Consider the following 21,176-nt stretch of genomic DNA (forward strand, 5'->3'; position numbering starts at 1 on the left):
TCTTTCTGGCATCCTCTGCCACAGTTGGAAACTGTGTATCTAGGTCAGAACAAACAAGTAGCTTTTCAGAACAGCTCAATATCTTCAGCACAAGTGTTGATATTATAATTCAATCCTTTCACAAACTCCTTTTAAAATACACCCTCATGTAAATCACAAGATTAGTACTGTACAGACAGTACAGTAGTCTGATATTTATGGAAAGCCATTGGAAAAAAAATACTTAAATGCTAGATTTAGAAAACCGATAGAAGTAATGGACTAAAGAAAAATATGAGATGGGCAATACAATGTAATTAGTATAAGAGCAATGGATTCAGGGTCAGAAGATTTGCCTTCTAATTCCAGCTCTGGTAATAATGAGTTAGCCAATTTTGAACAAACTTCAACCTCTCTGAGCCTCAATTCCTGCATTTATAGAGTAAAAGGGTTGGATTACACTTATATTACTTTTTAGGTACCACATGTTTAAACATGATTCTATGATAAACCAGAAATCTACAAGTACAATTTTATATGAGACAGATTAAATTTATTCCTTAAAAGTATACATTTTTAGAATGTAATCATATTTTAAATATTGTAGATAAAACTAAAAGCCAAATAAGTGGGGAAACTTGAACAATGAATATGTGATAACATTATGGAATTATTTCCAGAGGGTGATAATGGTATTGTGCGGGTTTCTTTGGGGGGGTATTCATATCTTGTATAGAGATACATACTAAAGCATTTACAGGGGAAATTATATGAAAATCTGGGATTTTCTTTAAAATAATCTAGTTGAGGGGATGAGGAGGAATGAAATAAGATTGACTGTATGTTGATAATTATTGAAAATTGACGATGGGGGTTCTCTCTACTTGCATATGTTTGAACATTTCCATAAGGTTTTTAAACAGGAACAAATTTATCAAGAATCTAAACAACCAACTTTCAATTTATCTGTAGTAAAATGAGATTTTCATATGTCATATTTTCTTCAAGCACAACATGTCTGCTTTAGAGAACTGATTATTTAACTGTGCAAAACCGAAGAAGGTGAAATTATCAAGGCATAGAACCATCTTGGGAAGCAATTTAGTAATAACTAATAGTCAAAGATGTGGATCTCCTACAAGGAACAGTACTATTTCTGGTTACATAATCTAGAGAAACTCCAACACATAAACACCATAAAGACAGATAACACCAAGGTTCACTACAGCAGTGAACTGTTTATAATCATGAAATACTGGAAACCTAAATGTCCATCAACAAAAGACTGAAAATATAAATAGTGCAGTTAACGAACTACAGTGTTACATTTCATCATGTCTAAGCTCAAAACAATGTTAAGTGGAAAAGCTAGCTGCAGAATAACATGTACAAAGTGATGCCCGTTATATAAGCTTGAAAATAAAAAAATAATGTTACATATAATTTATAGATACATACACACTTTTTTTAGTATAAAAACATTCAAGGTAATGACAAAAAATTGAGGAGTGGTTATTACTGGAAAAAGAAGGAAAAGAACAAGGATACACAGACAGTACATATATGAGCTACTATTTCTTAGGAAAATAATCTGAAGTAAATTTGGCAAAACATTAGCATGTGAAAAAACTGTGTGTGGTATATAGTTATTTATTATATTATACTTTACCCAAATGCCTGAAAAAAATTTATTATTTCAAAATATTTTTAAAATTATGTCCGCATGTGTAAAATATTCAAAACAAAAGGAAGCTTGGTCCTCTCAAGCAGGAAACATTTAGCTCTGGTCTTAGCCTTCAGAGATTAGCAAATTTTTCAATTTAAACTAAATATTGATATTGGACAGAAGATACAAAAAAGTTCCCTCATCAAAAAGATTATAAAGTTGGTTTTTTTAAGTGAAATGAAACACAGAATCATCCAGGGGAATAACCAAAGACTTTCAAAGTATTAGAGAGTGCACGCTAAAGTCACTCACTGTTATGAAGGTCCCAAAGCACCACAGGAAGTAATACTGCTCATAAACATTCTAATTTTAAATAAAAAGTCAAGTAATACTTTCTTTCAGGCAGACCTATGGAAAGCTCAGGGTGTTTCCCAAGTCTCTCTAACCTGGCAGATCTCAACCTCCAAGTTCTGTCTCCCCTGCAGATTTTGTCAGGGTTTGATTACAGGATTTGTCATGGGAAGGTCTAAAGTAGGGTTTACTCTAGGGCAGAAGTCAGAAAACTTTCTCTCAAAGCGCCAAACAGTAAATATTGCAGGCTTGCCAGCCCTACAGTCTCTGTGGCAACTACTGAACTTTGCCATTATTGGGTGAAAGCAGCCAAACAATATGTAAATGAATGGTCATGGATTTGTTTTAAAAAACTTTGACGGAGTTTGCCCATCCGTGCTTTACCTCACCGTCTTTCCAGTGTTTCGCCCAGATGCCTGGGGTGTCAATCAGGCCTCTCAATTCTGCCTGAGCTCCAATATCCCTCAGCTGTACAACCTTTAATATCTCTGTTCCACTCCCAACCCTGGGGCAGGGACTCTGATAAACCTTCCAGTCTTTCTCCCTCATGGGCAGCCCAACCCTTTTCCAAGAACTCACAGGGGACCCACATACAAACATTTGGGAACCCCTCTTATACAGCTTCCTCTTTTCCAGCGTCCTGCCTTAAAGATTCTAGCCACTTTAGCTGTCCCAAATTCTGAGCTCAGCACAGTTAGGCCACTATGCTCTGCTTGGACTCCAGCTCAGGAAATTTTTCTCAGGCAAAAAGCAGGGGCAATTGTGGGGCTCATTGCATGAATTTCTAGATCACAGGCCTGTTTCCTAGAGCCTGAAAGAGTTCCCATATATTTTGTCCATTTTTCATGGTTTTCTATGGCAGGACAGCTAGTTCAGAACCAGTGACTCCATCGTAGCCAGAAGCAGAAGTCAAAGTCAGTAAACATTCTAGTTTCTACGATATATGAAGACTTGTTGGGGCACCGCTAAATCTGAAGGTATGGTGTAATCTAAAGGGTGTTATGGTGAGAACAACTAGCCATTCATTCATTCATCCACCCATCCATCCATCCATCCAAAAAATACTTAACGTACCAGGATAGTGCTGACTTTATGTCTCCAAGCCTCAGTATTAGCACAGCCTAAAGTAGGACTATAACCCGCCCTGCCAATCATACAGGTTTTACACAAGGATTAAAGTTGAGAAAAGGCACATAAAAGCACTTGATAAAGCACTACACAAATACAAGTTATTTTTGTGATGGCAATAATCATACCCTTATTAATAAAACACAAGAAGTTCTCCACGTACATTTTACAACATATAAAAGAATGCCTGTGAAAGAGTATGGTGTGTGTAGGGGGGTGTATGGGCACATGATTGGACACACATGCACACGTGCTCTGGAAGGGAGGGGATTCTAGAACTCAAATCTGCCAGAGAACAGAGTACATATATGGAAGTGACAGGAGATATGGATATCTGCCATACAAATGCTGTTGATAAGCTGAATGAATAGCAGAATAGCATTTAAGTGAAGTATTTTTGAAATTTAAAATCAGGGTATAGAAAAAAGTTTTGAAAATGCGTTACTACAGAATGCTTCAATACAAATTTCTTTAGGTTAAATTTTATCCCCAATTGTTTTAAAGTTCAAGAACAGAAATAATTTCCAATATGTATAATATATTCTTGTAACATCCTTTTAATATTTGTCTAAATGTATCACAAAGGTCATAATCATTTTCCCAGTAGTCAATATACAAGAAAAATTGAAATATATGAAAAGTCCAGAGAAAGGGTAAATCATTCAAGAAACATAGAGGCTGGTGAGAGTTTAGGGAAAAATTATGCTAGCAGACCAGTGATCCCTACTCAGGTACCCAAGTTTAAAGCACAAATGTGAATCCAACTTTTACCAAAGGCTTATTTTCTATTGTGGGTTGGGGATGAGCGATGAGTAGCTATATGCACTGGTATATTCCCAAATGCTTTTCGTTCTGCTTTCATTTTCCTAAATAATTTTCTTCCTTCTCTGTTGTTCTACCACTGCAATCTCAGGACTCTAAATAAATGTCAGCTGTAATGTTAACAGATGTTGGCATATAAAATAAGAAAAAGAAAAGCAAACAATTCCTTAAAGACACAAAAGTGTTGAGTATAAAATAAAATATATTTGAGTATATTAAAATCAAGAACTTTTGGTCATCCAAAAAACACCCTAAAGAAAGTGAAAAGACAAGTTACAAACTGAAAAGACTTTTGGAATACATACATCCAAGAAAAGTATCAAAAATAGATAAAGATGACTTAAAATCCAAGCAAAAAGCACAAACAACCCATGAGTAGGGGAAAAAAAAAAACGGAAAAGAGTCATGAACAGGCATTTCACAGAAGGAAAAAAGAAAAACACAAGACCAGTAAAAATGTAATACCATTGTATACCCATTCATGTTGCAAAAATTAAAAAGTCTTACAATACCAAGTGTTGGAAAGGATATGGATCCATAGGGTCTTTTACAGATTGATGGTGGAAAAAAATGTTTGGCATAATTTCCACAAATTGAATAATCCCATACTCCATTACCCATGAATTTTACTCCTAGGTATACACGAAGAGAAACTTGCCCATGTACAAAAGACATGTTTTAGAATGTTCATAGCAAAACTGTTGACAATAGCAAAAACCTGGAAAACACGTAAAATGTCCATCTGCAGGAGAATGAACAAACTATGGTACACTATGTAATGGATTACTATTCCACAAAGTGAAGGAACTACAGTGACATGTAACAATATAGATAAATCTTAGCAATACAATACTAAGTAAAAATACTAGTCCCAAATCACTACAAACAGAATATCTTTTTTGTAAAATTAAAACCAAAATAAAAAGATATACTTTCTAAGAATCCATAAAGATGTGATAAAGCTAGACAAAAACAGAAAGCAAGGGGATGACGAAGACAGAAATCAGGCTGTGAAGTCTGTGGAGACGGCATGGGGATGGGATGATTAGGGAACCTATGAAGTCAGACACAGGTTATGAGGAGCTACCTTATGTTCTGGCGGTGGGTTTACAGGGGCTTATTAAATTTTTTAAAATAAAATAAAAACAGGCTAAACATGGGCCAATGAAAGCATGTCATAAACAAGAATTACGGCTAATCCATTATCCAATTCTGTGCACATGACATCCAATTTTTTAAAAAGCTTCTTAGCCTATGTTAAATTTTTTACTAAATTGACTTCTAGTCTTCCTGATTGGAGTATAATTTTTTTTTTACTTCAGTGAAATTCACTCAACTGTAAACAGTTATTATACTATTTTCCCAATGTAGATAACTTAAAAAATATGAATTGCTGATATAGTATCCAAGTTATTACATCTGAGTATAAGTCACATACTGTGATTTGACTCATGGTATATTCAGTATAACAGTATTCAGGAAACTGCAATTTAATAAGTACTCTTAGCTTGCTACATACTGGAAAGGGAACTAAAACTTCCATGATCCATAGAAAATATCCTTGCTTTTTATAAGATGACTTGTTTCCCATCTAACCCTTAAACTATAGACGCCAACTTAAAAGAGTCTTCTTATTCATAAATGAGACTTTCAAGTCAACCTCAGTATTTTTTTCTGAACCTCCGTTCAGAAAAAGAACAAGTACAATGGAAAAATTCTTCCTTAATGCAGGTTTTCTCAGTTATTATACAACTTAAAATTAGGAGCCAGCCCAGTGGTGTAGTGGTTAAGTTAATGCACTCTGCTTTGGCAACCTGGGGTTCACGGGTTCAGATCTCAGGCGTGGACCTACACAGTGCTCATCAAGCCACACTGTGGCAGCATCCCACATACAAAATAGAGGAAGATTGGCACAGATGTTAGCTCAGAGACAATCTTTCTCAAACAAAAAAAAAAGAGGAAGACTGGCAATGGATGTTAGCTCAGGTCCAAACTTCCTCACAAAAACAAACAAATTAAAATTAGAGTTTTCATAACAACTAACTCAACCACTCAGTAAATAAATGCATATGTATCTCTTTAACACTTCAGGAAAAAATAAGACTACAAAAACAATTTGTTCTACTCAATTTCTGCATTTTGCAATTTCCAATTAATATGGTATTTACAGAACTATATATTCACCTACCTCTGAGAGAAGTTTGCAAGGAAAACAGTATATAAATAACTGATAACACTCATGAAGAATGATCTTCATATGTAAAAAGGGTCCCCTTGTCTGAATTTCCAGTGGGAAACAAACTTCAAACTTCTAAAATTATGTTATTTATTTGCTGGAAAGCTTTAAATTGTCCAACCATCTGGGTAATACCAACCCAGGGAAAAAAAAAGAGAGAGAGAGAGAAAGACAAAGGGGAATGACCAAGCAACATAAGTCATGGTGTGAAAAATGGACTCAGCTATTTTGTAAAGTATCATTCACCTGTCAAACACTCCCAGATCTCCTAGGTTCCCCAAGACAGAAGCCCTCACATCACTATCAAGGATATCACCCTCAAAGAAGCAGGATAAGAACTTAAAGGTAATATAGAAATAGGGGTATTTCGTACTGTATTATCACTAAGCAGGTAAGATACCAATTAGTGAAAAAACTTGCATCTTAATACACATTCCCCTACAATGTTATACAAAGCAATTCTTACAAAGTATTACACAAAGTAAATTCAGCATCACAGACAATCCTGTGTTCAAACTCTCACCATTTGATACATGGAAAATCAGACATAAATTATGACTCTTACAAGATCATGCCAGCAGTATACGGCAGCAATTAAATGCAAACTCAGGTCTGCTGATGCACTTTACAGAAAACTAAAGAAAAAAGAATAGAATATAAGTCAGGAGACCAGGGCTACAATGTTGGAATGGCTACTAACAGCCATAAAGGCCTTTCCCCTGGCCCTGTGGATTCTGCTTCCTGAAAAATAATACCTCCCGCCCTCTGTGCTTCACAAGGCTACTGCGAGGATCAACTGACTAACAGTTGTGGAGGCATTTTGAAAAGTACAGTGTTATGTAAACAGGGAAGATTAACCTTCCTACCTAACCAATGACAGTGAGTTCTGAACTCAAGGGACAGCAATACAATACCAAGAGCTTGTGACCAGTACTTTTTCAGCCTGCAACAAATTCTGCAATTCAAGAAGAATCTTGACTAAATCTCAGTTATTCAGTGTGTGATTCATAAGTTCATTTATCAAAACTTGATAAATTTATTAAGACAGGAGAACAGAATAGACGAAATTCTCTCTGCCTGTAAAGGTCTCCCAACCAATCCCTATCAGTAATAATGATGATGCCACAGTAATAATGGCAAGTCCTTAGCGTATGCCAAGCACTTGGCTAACCAATTTACATGCATTATTTCACTTAATCCTCAAAAACCCCCTGTGGGAGATGTGATTTTATCCATTTTACAGAGGAAACAGTAGTCTGGAGCAGTGAAGTAACCTCTCTGAGATCAAGCAGCTAGCCAGTGGCAAAGCCAGGATTCAAATCAGACCACCTGTGAGAGTGAGTCAGGCAGAGTTCCATAATACATTGTTGAAAATGTTCTAAAACTCTATGAGAGAGAAGGTCCTCAGCTTCCAAGTGAGATTCCAGACTTCTGTCTTTCTAGACCACAAAGTTAGGTCTACTCTCATCTCCAATAACAATGAGAGAAAGAAAGAACTTCTAAAATCTGACTTCCCACTTTTCTGCTGGCAATTAGACTCAAGCATGCTTACTCAGTAACCTATTCTCAGAAATAAGATGCTGAACTCTTGGAATGAAATTTTCAAAACACCATCCTTAACTTCTTAAACCTTCTACCCTCACAATGCACTTAGCTTAGACAGTGTCTCCCCGAAGGAAGGCTTCCGGGATCTTGACCTCCACTTCTACTCCTTCCCAACCCTTTGCCCAGGCTTGGACTGAATTAATTAGCCCTCCCACATGCTCCTAGTGCACTAGTTTTGGCTTATGTTTCACCACTTACCAGTTCCGTAACTACACGCTCCTTGAAGGCAGATACCATGTTTTGTTCTCTGCTATATTCCTAATATATTTCATAGTGCCTGGATAGTAAGCTCTCAAATATTTGTCAAAAGAATAAACAAACGAATAAATGACTGATGACCCAATTATGACTCTGTCTTGGTACTTCTGGTGGGGCATATGAGCAGCTCCTCATCATTCTCAATAGCTATAGCACAGGTAGACTCGTAACATAATAGACAGTCTTGTCATAGGGTTGTCTCTCTACCAGGATCTAGGCAAGGAGGTACTACAACCACAGTAACTGTGTACCCTTTGCTTGCTGAGAAGCAAATTCAAGCTCTTAATAGTGTGTTTCAATTGAGATGCTGACCATGATTCATTCTAAAGGTGCTTTATTTCCAGATAACTCATTTAAGAGAACTGCTCATATAAATAGCAAGGACTGCTGCCATATCATAAACAATTACATGACCAATCTTGTAAAATGATCACTTTGGCAGTTAAGCCTCCATTTTGGATGCCCCATGTTCCATAGAGTGTAAGAGACACTCTACATTAATCATCTAATTTAATATTTACATCAGCCCTACAACGTAAATAGCACATATCAGTCTCCATTTTAAGGTTGAGGAACTGAGACTCAGATGGTTAGGTAACTTGTCCAAGATTTGATCTTGTGGTGTAAATCTACAAGGGCACATCTACAATTTGAACCCAAATCTGTTAGGTGCCAAAACCTGTGGATCCCTACACTAAAGTGCCCTCAACTAAAAGAGACCTGCCTTATCCGCTCCATAATATATTGTTAGTCAACTGAAAATTGAGCTAAGAGGTCAGGAAGAGACAATAATCTAGAAACTTAAAAGGTAAGGTTAGGCTTTCCATTCAGAATTATATATAGATACAAACAACCCAAAAGATAAAAGGAGCTTCAAGAATCAAAATTGTCATATTGAATAAGAGTTACACAATGCTAAATGATGCTGTCAGGAGAAAATTTAAGTCACTGTTAGAAGTTGGTCTTTTTCAAAACAGTTATTCAAAATGATGGAGTAGAAGGATAAATTGGCCATCTGTTAACAGGGTTGTTAAAGGTTGGGAAAGCAGACCAGAAGGAAAGGAAGAGAGAAAAAGTCTCTTATTCCAAGACTAACAGAACACACACACAGTTACTCCCTTGCCAACATATAAGAAACACAAAGAATATGGAAAAAAGGAAAAATGTGACAGTATTTACAGGAATTCTCTTTTTTTAAAAAAGCTGCCAATTAAAACAAAAAGATTCAAATCATTAGTAATTAGATCACAGAATATTTGAAATACAATCTAAGAAACAGCACCATGTTTAGTTTCTCTAGACTTATAGCATGTGAAAGGCAATTTCTCTAGTGAGATCATTCCATCTAATGCCTATCTACATGATTTTTAAACAAGTCACTAGATAAAGTAAAACCTCACTTAAAATTACAATTAGCTACTTGTTAGGCTATTGTCACTAAAGGCAACTGATTTAATGCTGACCTAGTCTAACCTTAAAATAAATATATAAGTCGGGTCCATTCTTAAATTATTTCCCATCCCCTTGTATGACAATATTTGAAGACACTGGTATTTCAATACTGCAAATCCACACTGTGTCTCTGACACGTTTGCTTTTCTACTTCTTAAACATTAATGAGCCTTCACTTAAATGTATTTCTCGTCTGTCAGTCCTGATGCTTCAATGTCTTTACACAATTTCCCTTGGAATAAAATTTTAAAAGTAAAAGCAGTTTTTTATTCTTTATACCTATGGCAGAAGCTTAGTTAGCATCCTCAGGTTGCACACCATTTCTCGAAGAGATCAAATTAGGCAGAACCAAGAAATAATGTTTGTAAATTCAGCCACCAGCACAATTTCTACATCTCTCCTATGGTATCTTTATAGCCTTCTTCCACAATACACTGTTTCATCACAGATTTAACCAACACTAACTCCTTCCCTCTCTTCTGACTACAGATTCTTAACACAGAGTGTTTTCACTGTGATTTTTATTGATAAAATGAATTACCTGAAGAGTGGATTACAAAATGACATGTAATCACAAAAATGATGCAATGGAGAAATGACCTAAGTGAATTATATGACTTATCTATACAATAATACAACTTTAAAGGTTTTACGTTCCCTACACCTAGGTGCACAGGTATGAAAACATAATTTGGTTAATAATATTAATCCTATATACATTCTGCTGGTGACTAGAACTGTGATTAACCATGTGCCAGGCACTGGTTACTAACACGCATAATAACAACAATAATAAAATGACGCCTAACACTTAAATTGTACTTACTACATTCTAGGCACTGCTCAAACTACACTGCACATATTAATTTATTTAATCCTCACAACAACCCTATGAGGTAAGTACTATTCTTATTTTGAATTCACAAATGAGGAAACTGAGGGTTTGAAAAGTTAACTAGCATATAAGTGAGGAAGTGACAGAGCTATTAATTGAAATTTAGGTTGGAACATGGAGTCAAGCCAAGCTCTTACCCTCTAAGTAATACTTTCCATTTTCATTGTGTCACCCCACCCCCAAAGGACTCCCTGCAACCTAAAAGACAGAGAATAGGAATTTATGGTTCTCCACAATGAGGCACCACCTCACATAGAATCTTATCTCCAGCAACATGTATAAACTTCAACTAGAGCCAAATCAACCTTGCTGCCATCTCCCAGGTCCATCATTTAGCACTCCATGCCTTTTTTCATGTGATTTACCCCTGCCTAAAACAGCCTCTACAATCTCCACCCTCAACAATTCTGCCCAAGGTTCAGACAAAGTTCCACCTCCTTCACAGGACATTCTCTGACACTTCCAGCCAACTGTGAAATTCCCTTTGCATAAACTCAGTAATTACTGCAAGCCATCACCATTTAGATATTAATCATATACTGCCTCATACTGCAACCTGAATGCTTTTGGTATGCTTTTCTCCAAACTATAAATTGAGGGTAAGAATTATGTCTGAAAATCTGGTATCCACCTCAGTCCACAGCACAGTGTTATACATATAACAGGAGCTTGATAAATACTGAACAGATGAGTATGTACTTTTAGTGAGAGGCAGTAAGGCAAAGTGGGGAAAGCATAGGCATTGATGTCTGACAGACCTGGATTTTAATCTACCATTTGCTAGCTGTTTGACATTAGCAAGTAGTCCTGAGTTTCTATGCTCATCAGTACAAACAAAAATAAAACCAACATCTCACAGGGTTGTCATAAAATTTAAATGAGAGAAAAAAAAATTACCTTCAAAGCAGAGACAGACTGACAGCTCTCAATATTTACAATGGAAGCCAGAAAACAGAGGAATGGTATCTTCAATATGCTTAAAGAAAATAACTGCCAATACAGAATTCCATAGCCTTCAGGAATGAATGCAAATAAAGGCACTCAGAAAAACAAAAACTGAGAGTTAGTCACCAGCAGATCTGTACTAAAAGAAATTGTAAAGGCTGTTCTTCAAGCACAAAGAAAATTACAACAGATAAAAGATCAGAGATCCAGATGGGAAAAGAGCAAAGAAAGTGACAAATATATGGGTAAACCCAAATGAATATTAACAGTTATAGTGTTATAAAAATTAACAATATTGACTTATGGGGTTTAAATATACAGAATAAAGTACACAACCATAACTGCATATAAGTTGAGATGAGGGTAAAGGAAGTTAAAGTGTCCTAAGATGCATACATTATCAAGACAAAGTATAATGGTATCAATTAACAATAGACTAACAAGCCAAAGACGTATGATTGAATTTTCTAAGAAAACCACCAAAAGAACTGAAAAAGGCTGTATAACTTCCAAAGTAACTAAGGGGAAAAAACTGCTTATAAAAAAACACCCAGTGTCCTCATCTTTGTTTTTGTTTTTGTCAGTGTTCCTTTTAGGAGTCCAGATCAATTGTCTTATGGTATGCCGCTCCTTATGATTTCTCTGATTATTTCCTCACTTCTGGCAATTATACAACCAGGGGTGATGTTATGTAGTTCTTACTGCTTCAAGTCAGGGAGAACCTGATGTCAGCTCAGTGCTCCTAAGTTTAATCACTTGGTTAAGGTGTGAATGCCATGATACCCATACTGTAAAATTATTTTCCCTTTTGTTAGTAGTAAGTAATCTGTGACATGACACTTTAAGACTGTGTAAATATCCTTTTTAGCATCCACTATTGATCCTTGCCTTAACCAAATTATTACATTGGGGTTTGCAAAAAGGTGATTTTCTAATTATATCATTCCTCTTACATTTATTTTCTTGCAATCTTACACAAAGAAGAGCTCTTTCTCTCCCTCCCTCCCTCTCTCTCTCTCCCTCCTCCCCCCTTTCTCTCACACTATGGACTGATTATTTTAAAATTCAATTTCTATTACCATCATTCTTTGTCATGCTCAAGTTGTCTCAAACTTGGCCCATAGTAGCCTTTATAAGTGAGCTCCTGTGTCCTTTGGACATGAGCTGCTAGTCTTTGATAACTCCTTTGCTTTTTGACACAAAGATGTCCTGGGCTCAGATAGCATTTTTCCTGCCCCACAACCTGGAACCAGCGATTTCCCCAAGGTTCCTTTTAGCGGGAAACAGTACTGAAAACCCAATTATCTAGGCAGTAGGTGTGCTCATCTGCTTCTAGGCCCTTTCACTGGATAGAGCAAGTAAGTATATTTATTTTTAAAATCAAGAGTTCATATTGATATTTTCAACTCATTTTAAGGTTTTTTCCTTCTTGGTTTTATTTCTCTTCTACTAAAAATCTTGATTCATAATAACATTAATTTACATTTATTTATGTGTTTTATAATTAACAAAAATCATCAAGAGAAGTTTAACATCTCTTTGAGGTATATGCCTTCAGAGGCAAAAAGCTTCATGCCACTTTATAAATGTTTTATTTTTGATTTCTGACACAAACACAACAAAGGTTCTAGAGTAGAACAACAACAAGAAAGCAGAAAAGAAGGTGGGCAAGCCACTCTGGAGACACTACAGTCAGTCAAAATCCCACATGGATTTACACTGGGACAAGCTAAATTTCCTCTCTTTCATAAATTATACTCCACAACATACATTTTAAAGTTCTGAATCTTGGATTGCCACAGAATAAAATACATGGAGTAAGAAAAAAAAATCTACTCAGATTTTTATATTGGTTCTAATCTTTGTAAGATAGATATGAGCTCCATTTATGAAGAAACTAAGAAATAAGAGATAAAGCAGACCAAATAAACACTAGCCCTTGCCTTGTCTAATCTGTGCCAAATCATGGACCCAAATCTTTCTTTGTAAGTGTATCCTAAGAGCTGGGCACACCTTTAAACAAAAACACAATTCTTTATTCACAGAACAAAATAGCTTTTATTAATTCTCTCCCAGTTCAGGAACTAAAAAGGGCTATCTACTACCTACAACAGAATCTAACCAGATTCCATCTGCCTTGATTCAACCCTATCACCACTGTTTCCAATATACCATTCACTTCTAATTCCAGTCAGATCACTGAGTTCTTTCTCTCTCCCAAAAAGAAGCCAAGATTATTCTGGCCTCAGACATATTCTTTATTCATTTTCTTCATACACCTTTCACTGAGCATTTACTACGTATTTCCTATATTGTGTATGTAATATTAAGGAGATAAATAAAACATGAAATCTTATACCAAAGAGTTAATCACATAAAAGAGAGATACATGCAACTGATTAGGTAGACTCAAACAAGTATCATACTGGGGTACGAAGTCCTACTGAAAGAGAAAGATGTCAAAAAGATACCTGTAACCAACTGGAACTCATACATACTGCTGATAGGAGTGTACAGCGGGAAAACTATTCTAGAAAACTTTTTGGCATTCTCTCCTAAAGATGAACATACACAGAAGCCATGACCAGTAATTCCACTCCATGTTACATACCCACAGAAATGTGTATATATGTAAACAAAAGACATGTGCAAGAATGTTCATAGAAGAACTTACCTGTATTAGTCAAAAACTGGAAATAACTTGTACGTCCACCAACAATAGAATGGATAGTGTTGTATTCATACAATGGAACAATGTGAAATCAACTTCTGCCATGCAAAAAAACATGGATGAAGCTCACAAATGTTGAAAGAAATCATACACACAAAACATAACTTACAGCTTTGATTATATAAAGTTTGAAAATAGGGAAAACTAGTCAAGGTCAGGATAGTGGTTACCTGGTGGAGGCAAGAAGTAGGCAGTTTCTAGGAGTGGGGCATGAGAGGTTTCTGGGGTGCTGGTAATGTTCTATTTCTTCTTCTGGACACTGGTTAAAAGGATGAAGTCACTTCATGAAAACTCATCATTATACACTTATAATTTATTACTCTGTTTTATTATACTTCAATAAAAATTTACTTAAAAAAGATAGATGAGAAAGAAGTCAACAGGGAAGTAAACTAGTATTTACATTCTACTAAGTAGGAAGCACCTAGTAAGTTCTAGACTCTGCAAGGAAATTATTTTATCTAATCACAACCATCTCTAGAGGTAGATATTTGTGGTATACATGTGTCATTTCTTTTAACAGCCCCACATCTGAACCCCCTTTCCTATGTTTGGGGAATCCCCCACTTTATGAGGCAGACTCCACCTCAAGAAGGTGATTCAAAAGTAATGACTTAAAGAGGCTGGGTCCTCAGAGAATCCATTCAGGCAAGTGCTAGCAGCAGAGCAGCTTCATCCAGTTTCCAGAGACAGCAGTTCTACTTACAGTGTCTAGCATTCCCTGATAGTGTCAGCAGTTCAAACTCTAGTGTCTGTGCCTAGGATAACATTCCTGGGTACAAAACTTCTGAGCCTGTCTCTCCAGCCCTCCAGTGAGCCGCCTAATAACATCCTATTTGTAAGTTTCCTTGCCAGCGTCAATTTCTGTTGCTTACAACTAACAGCCCATTTGATAAATCAGAAAAAAGACTGACTAATTTGAAACACAGGTTAGCAGCTTTCTAAAAAGTTGAATTCACTTACCACACCGCCCAGTTATCCCATTCCTAGGTATATACCCAAGAGAAATGAAGACATAGGCCCACCCTTAAAAAAATATTTTTATATGTATTATATATCATATATACATATGATCTACGAAAATGTTTATAGCAGCTTTACTCATAATAGCTAAAAACTAGAAACAATCCAAAAATCCATCAACTGGATAATGAATAAACAAATTGTAGTATATCCATACCCTCAAATACTACTCAGCAATAAAAAGATATGAATTCTTGATACATACATTAACATGCATGAATCTCAAAAGCACTGGGCTAAACAAAAGGCTTGACTCAAAAGGAATCATACTTAATGACTCCAAATATATGATATTCTGGAAAAAGCAAAACTATAGAGACAGAAATATCAGTAGTTCCCACGAGCGGGAGGTGAAGGGAGAGAACTGACTACAAAGGAACCCAAGAGAACTTCTTGCAGTGATGGAACATTTTATATCTTGATTGTGTGGTGGTGTGGTGATTGAAAAATTCTATTAAATTTCATAGAATGGTATAACCCCAAAAGGGTGGATTTTACTATATGTGAGTATACCTCAATAAAAATGACCTTAAAAAAAAAAACACTCAACCTTAAGCCATTCACAAATAAACTCAAATTGGATCAAAGACTTGAAAGTAAGATCTGAAACCATAAAACTTCTAGAAGAAAATATAGGCAGTACACTCTTTGACATTGGTCTTAAAAGGATCATTTTGGACACCACGTCTTCTTGGACAAGGGAAACAAAAGGGAAAATAAACCAGTGGGACTTCATCAGACTAAAGAGCTTCTACAGGCAAGGGAAACCAAGATCGAAATGAAAAGACGACCCACCAATTGGGAAAAAATATTTGTAAATCATACATCCGACAAAGGGTTAATCTCCATAATATATAAAGAACTCATACAACTCAACAACAAAAAATCAAACCACCTGATCGAAAAATGGGCAGAGGATATGAACAGACATTTCTACAAAGAAGATATACAGATGGCCAACAGGCACATGAAAAGATGCTCAACATCACTGACCATCAGGGAAATGCAAATCAAAACTACACTAAGATATCACCTTATACCCATTAGAATGGCTATAATAACTAAGACAAAAAATAACAAATGTTGGAGAGGTTGTGGGGAAAAGGGAATCCTGATATACTGCTGGTGGGAATGCAAACTGGCTTAGCCACTATGGGAAACAGTATGGGGATTTCTCAAAAAAAACTAAAAACAGAAACACCATATCACCCAGTCATCCCACCACTGGGTATCTATCCAAAGAACTTGAAATCAGCAATTCAAAGAGACTTATGCACCCCTATGTTCACTGCAGGATTATTCCCAATAGCCAAGACATGGAAGCAACCTAAGTGCCCATCAACTGATGACTGGATAAGGAAGATATAGTATATATATACAATGGAATACTACCCAGCCATAAAAAATGAAACATTGTCCCATTCACAACAACATGGGTGGACCTTGAGGGTATTATGTTAAGTGAAATAAGCCAGATAGAGAAAGACGAACACTGTATGATTTCACTCATATGTGGAAGATAAACAAACACATAGACAAAGAAAACTATTTAGTGGTTACCAGGGGAAGAGTGGTAGGGAGTGTGCACAAAGGGTGAAGGGGCACGCCTATAAGATGACTGACAAACAATAAAGTACAAATAATAATGTACAACTAAAATTTCACAGTGTTGTAAACTATCATAACCTCAATAAAAAAACAGAGAAAAAAAGACTCAAGAGTGGCCACTAGTCTTGCTCAAGGCCATATATACAGTAAGAAACAGATTCAAACTCAGGTTCTAATTCAAATGCCCATGCCTTGGGGCCGGCTCCGTGGCCGAGTGGTTAAGTTCACGTGCTCCACTGCGAAGGCCCAGCGTTCGGATCCTGGGCGCGGACATGGCACTGCTCGTCAGGCCACGTTGAGGCGGCGTCCCACATCCCACAACTAGAAGTACCTGCAGCTAAGATATACAACTATGTACGGGGGGGTTTGGGGAGATAAAGCAGAAAAAAAAAAAAAAGATTGGCAACAGTTGTTAGCCCAGGTGCCAATCTTTGAAAAAAAAAAAAAAAATGCCCATGCCTTGAATAAAAAGGAGATTTTAGTAGAGGCAAAGAGGGAAAGAAAATAGATTCAAGTGTTCTTTTCTCCCCCAAAACTTTTGCTTATTAAAATTTTTCAAGTCATCCCTGAGACATTACCTCCCTCATATAGTCATCCATTTATTTGCTTGTTCCACAAATACTTCTTGAATGGCTACCATGTGCCATCCACTGTTCTAAACTCCTAAGACACATCAGTGAACAAAGCAAAAATCCTTGCCCTCATGGAGCCTCAGCCTAGCAGAGGGGTTGGGAGGGACGGCAATATATCATAAAATATCATAAATAAGACAATAATGCAGTCAATCAATGTTAAAGTGCTATGGAAAAATTAAAAAGAGCAAAGTAAGAGGAAGCTACATGTGGGAAATGCAAGTCGCAGAACTAAAAATTAGAGTAAGCTTAATTGACAACATAAGTTGTTTTTTTTTTAAAGATTTTATTTTTTTCCTTTTTCTCCCCAAAGCCCCCCAGTACATAGCTGTATATTCTTCACTGTGGGTCCTTCTAGTTGTGGCATGTGGGACGCCGCCTCAGCGTGGTTTGATGAGCAGTGCCATGTCCGCGCCCAGGATTCGAACCAATGAAACACTGGGCCGCCTGCAGCAGAGCACGCGAACTTAACCACTCGGCCACGGGGCCAGCCCCGACAACATAAGTTTTGAGCAGATTTGAAAGAGGTGAAGAACATTTCAAGCAGAAAGAACAGCAAATGCAAAGGCCCTGTGTCTAAAGCATGGCTGGCCTGTCTGAAAAATAGCATGGAGGTGAATGCAATGAACCAGGGGGAATAACAGTAGATAAGGTCAGAGAAGTAATGGGGTCAGATTACACAGGCCCTTGCTTGGCTATTACTAAGTGAAATTGGGAGCCAATGCAGGGTTTGGGCAGAAAATTAATATGATCTGACATATTCCTAAAGGATTATTCTAGCTATTATGTTGAGCTAGACTGCTGGAGGCAAAGGTACACAAAATACAGAAAGGCTTCTGATAAGGAATCTTTTACAAAGATCCAGGTGAGAGATGATGATCAGACTAAGATGTCGGCAACAGTGGAGGTGGTGAGACGTGTTTCCACTCTGTGTATACTTTGAACGTAAAGGCAACAGGACTTCCTAGCAGATTGGATATGGGATGTGAGAAAGGAGTGAAGGTTAGCACCAAGGTTTTTGGCCTGGACAACTTGGAAGATGGAACTGTCTTCATCAGAGATAAGGAGACCTGTGGATGGAGCATATTATAATGAGAAGGAAAGGGGTTTGGTTCTAGACATGTTCCATTTAAGATGTCTACTAGACATCCTGGTGACAATGTTGACTGGGCAGTTGAATATGTGGCTCTGAAGCACAAAAAAAAGAGATCTCAGCTAGAGATATCAATTTGGGAGCCAGTGTACAGAGAGTATTAAGTATAAGTATAGATAAGATCCCCAATGGGAACTCCAATTTTAATAAGTAGAAAGAAAGGAGGAAATCACAAAAGAAACTGATAAGGACTGATCAATAAAATGGGGTGGGGGACATAATAAAATAGGGGAAAGGGAGAAGAATGTGTGGTGTCCCAGAAGCCAAAAGTGAAAAAAGTGTACCAAGGAGGAATGACTAATGAACTGTGTCAAATGCTGTTTATGAGTCAAACACAATAAGGACTGAGAAGTGGCTCTGAATTTAGGTACCCTGATGTTACTGACAACCTTATCAAGGGCAGTTTCAGTTGAGAAGTAGGGAAAAAAGCCTGATTAAAGTTCCTTAACAGAGAAAGATGGAGAAACTGGAACATTGCTGGTGGGAATGTAAAATGCAGTCCTTTTGGAAAACAGTTTGCCAGTCCCTCAAATGTTAAACATAACGTTATAACATGACCCAGCAATTCTACTCCTGGGTGTGTACCCAAGAGAACTGAAAACATACATTCACACAAAAACGTGAATAGGAAAGTTCACAGCAGCGTATTTCATAACAACCAAAAAGTGGCAACAACTCAAATCTCCATCAAATGATGGATAAATAAAATATGATACACATCCATACAACGGATATTATTCAGCCATAAAAAGGAAAGAAGGATATATGTTACAACATGGATGAACCTTGAAAACATTATGCTAGCATAATTAAGGACCTGCACATATTATATGATACCATTTATATGAAATTTCCAGAATAGGCAGATCCATAGAGACAGAAAGTAGATTTGTGGTTGCCAGGAACAGCAGGGTGGAAGTGATTGCTAAGGGATATGAGGTTTCTTATGGGAAGATGAAAATGTTCTGGAATTAGATGATGGCAATGGATGCACAACTTTATGAATATATTAAAAACCACTGAATTGTACACTTCAAATGGTGAATTTTATGGTATATGAAGTATATCTCAATTAAAAAAATACTAGAAGAAGAAAGAGAATAAGAGGAAAGAAACTAGAAACAACTGAACAGAGACAACTCTTTCTAGAAGTTTTGCTTGCAAAGGAGGGCAATAACTAGGACACAAACTGACAGTGAAAGTGGGGTCAAGAGAAAGCATTTTTAAAGTGGGGAAAAATAAACATTCACATGCTGATGAATGATCCAACAGAAAGCAAAATAGTGATGCAGGAAAACCGGAGGGGGGGATTCTTGGAGCAATATCCTTGAGTAGTTGAGAGGGAATGGTATCTAGTATAAAAGTGAAGGGACTGTCTTTGATAGATGCACAGGTAGTTCATCTACAGTAACAGGAGTGAGGGCAGAATGCATAGGTATAGAGTGCTTCAGTGAAGTAGAACACATTGGTTGAATGAGAGAGGTGTTATGGGTTTAAAGAGAAAGGGGATGGTGTAAAAGAACTGTCTAGAAGAGTGACAGAGCAAATGAACGAGGTACATATGATTGGCAGCATTAAGGACCCACTTGAGGTTCAAGGTCATGAATTTAAAAATAAGATCAGTCAGCACAGGTGTGGGGGGGTGTGTGCGTGCACACATACATGCATGTGTCTTCCAGCTTTGATCAGATGCACGGGTACAAGTACAGAATAGGAGAGTCAGATTTAACCAGGTTTGTAAGTTTTGCCAAGTGAATATGATAAAGCAAGAAGGGCATGAAGTTGAGAGTATATGCAGAGGCGTTTGTTTAATGACTCACTATGGAATTCAAGCTGGCTGAGAAAGAGAGTGAGAACATAAGAAGATAAAAGACAATGGAAAAGTGGTAGGATCAATGGGTCTGAGGTCCATGGTCTGACTGAGGTCCATGGAAAACAAGATCACTAGAGGAGGAGAGTTCAAGGAACCAGAGGCCAGTATGTTACAAGAATCATCTACGTGTAAGTCATCCCTAAATGTTCAAGCCCAAGAAACCATTCCAGTTTCTGAACAGCAAATAGATTCTTATACTTATCAAAAAATTTTGCATTCAACTGTCATTTATTATGCCACCCCCAACTCAAACACTGGCATGCCAAGTGCAAGTCCCATGCATTTTTATCTATTTATTTAGTAACTTACATAAATTTCCTAATATACTCCTGGGCATATTCCAGGCGCTAATAAATACTTATTGATGGATACAGGACCTTAATGAGTTATACAGCCACGGAGGGAGGGAATGGAAAGACAGACAAGTGAGCAATTGTCCTTTCCATATCACATATATCAGAGACAATTCCTCACCATTTACAGCTGTCTGCCTTTCAGACTACATCACACATTCATTTACCAATCATTGTCCCTCATATTTACATTCAAAGACACTGCAGCTGATGAGGCAATTTTCTATGTCTGGCTGCAAAGACTATACACCCTTAGTAATCGAAATTAGAGAAGACACAGCCATTTCATCAAAGGAAAATTTCTGTTTTAAAATTGCTTTAACTAAAACAGCTTGTATCTTCCACATACTTTTCTTCAAGAACACACGTGCATCATTATTTTAACAAAAAGCATACATTTTAAATTCCTAGTATTGATGGGGGGAAAACAGAAGGAGTAACAATTATGTCCAAAAAAAAGATAAAC

The 21,176-nt window shown here is 36.9% G+C and overlaps 1 protein-coding gene across 15 annotated transcripts in view; it reads right to left on the reverse strand.

Annotated features, from left to right (window-relative positions):
- STRBP (spermatid perinuclear RNA binding protein) overlaps positions 1-21,176 on the reverse strand; it is a 124,321-nt gene that overhangs the window by 70,568 nt on the left and 32,577 nt on the right. For 3 of the 15 annotated variants that reach the window (XM_070251732.1, XM_070251725.1, XM_070251728.1), the window contains exon 3: positions 14,239-14,327. The exons of 10 other annotated variants lie outside the window; for them this stretch is intronic. The gene's annotated coding sequence lies outside the window, so the exon portion shown is untranslated. Of the gene's footprint in view, positions 1-14,011; positions 14,107-14,238; positions 14,328-21,176 lie in introns of all 15 variants that reach the window. 2 more of the 15 variants (XM_070251726.1, XM_070251729.1) reach the window with 1 other exon arrangement.

This window comes from Equus caballus, chromosome 25, assembly GCF_041296265.1.
Source record: "Equus caballus isolate H_3958 breed thoroughbred chromosome 25, TB-T2T, whole genome shotgun sequence".
In the NCBI taxonomy this organism is placed as follows: Eukaryota; Metazoa; Chordata; class Mammalia; order Perissodactyla; family Equidae; genus Equus; species Equus caballus.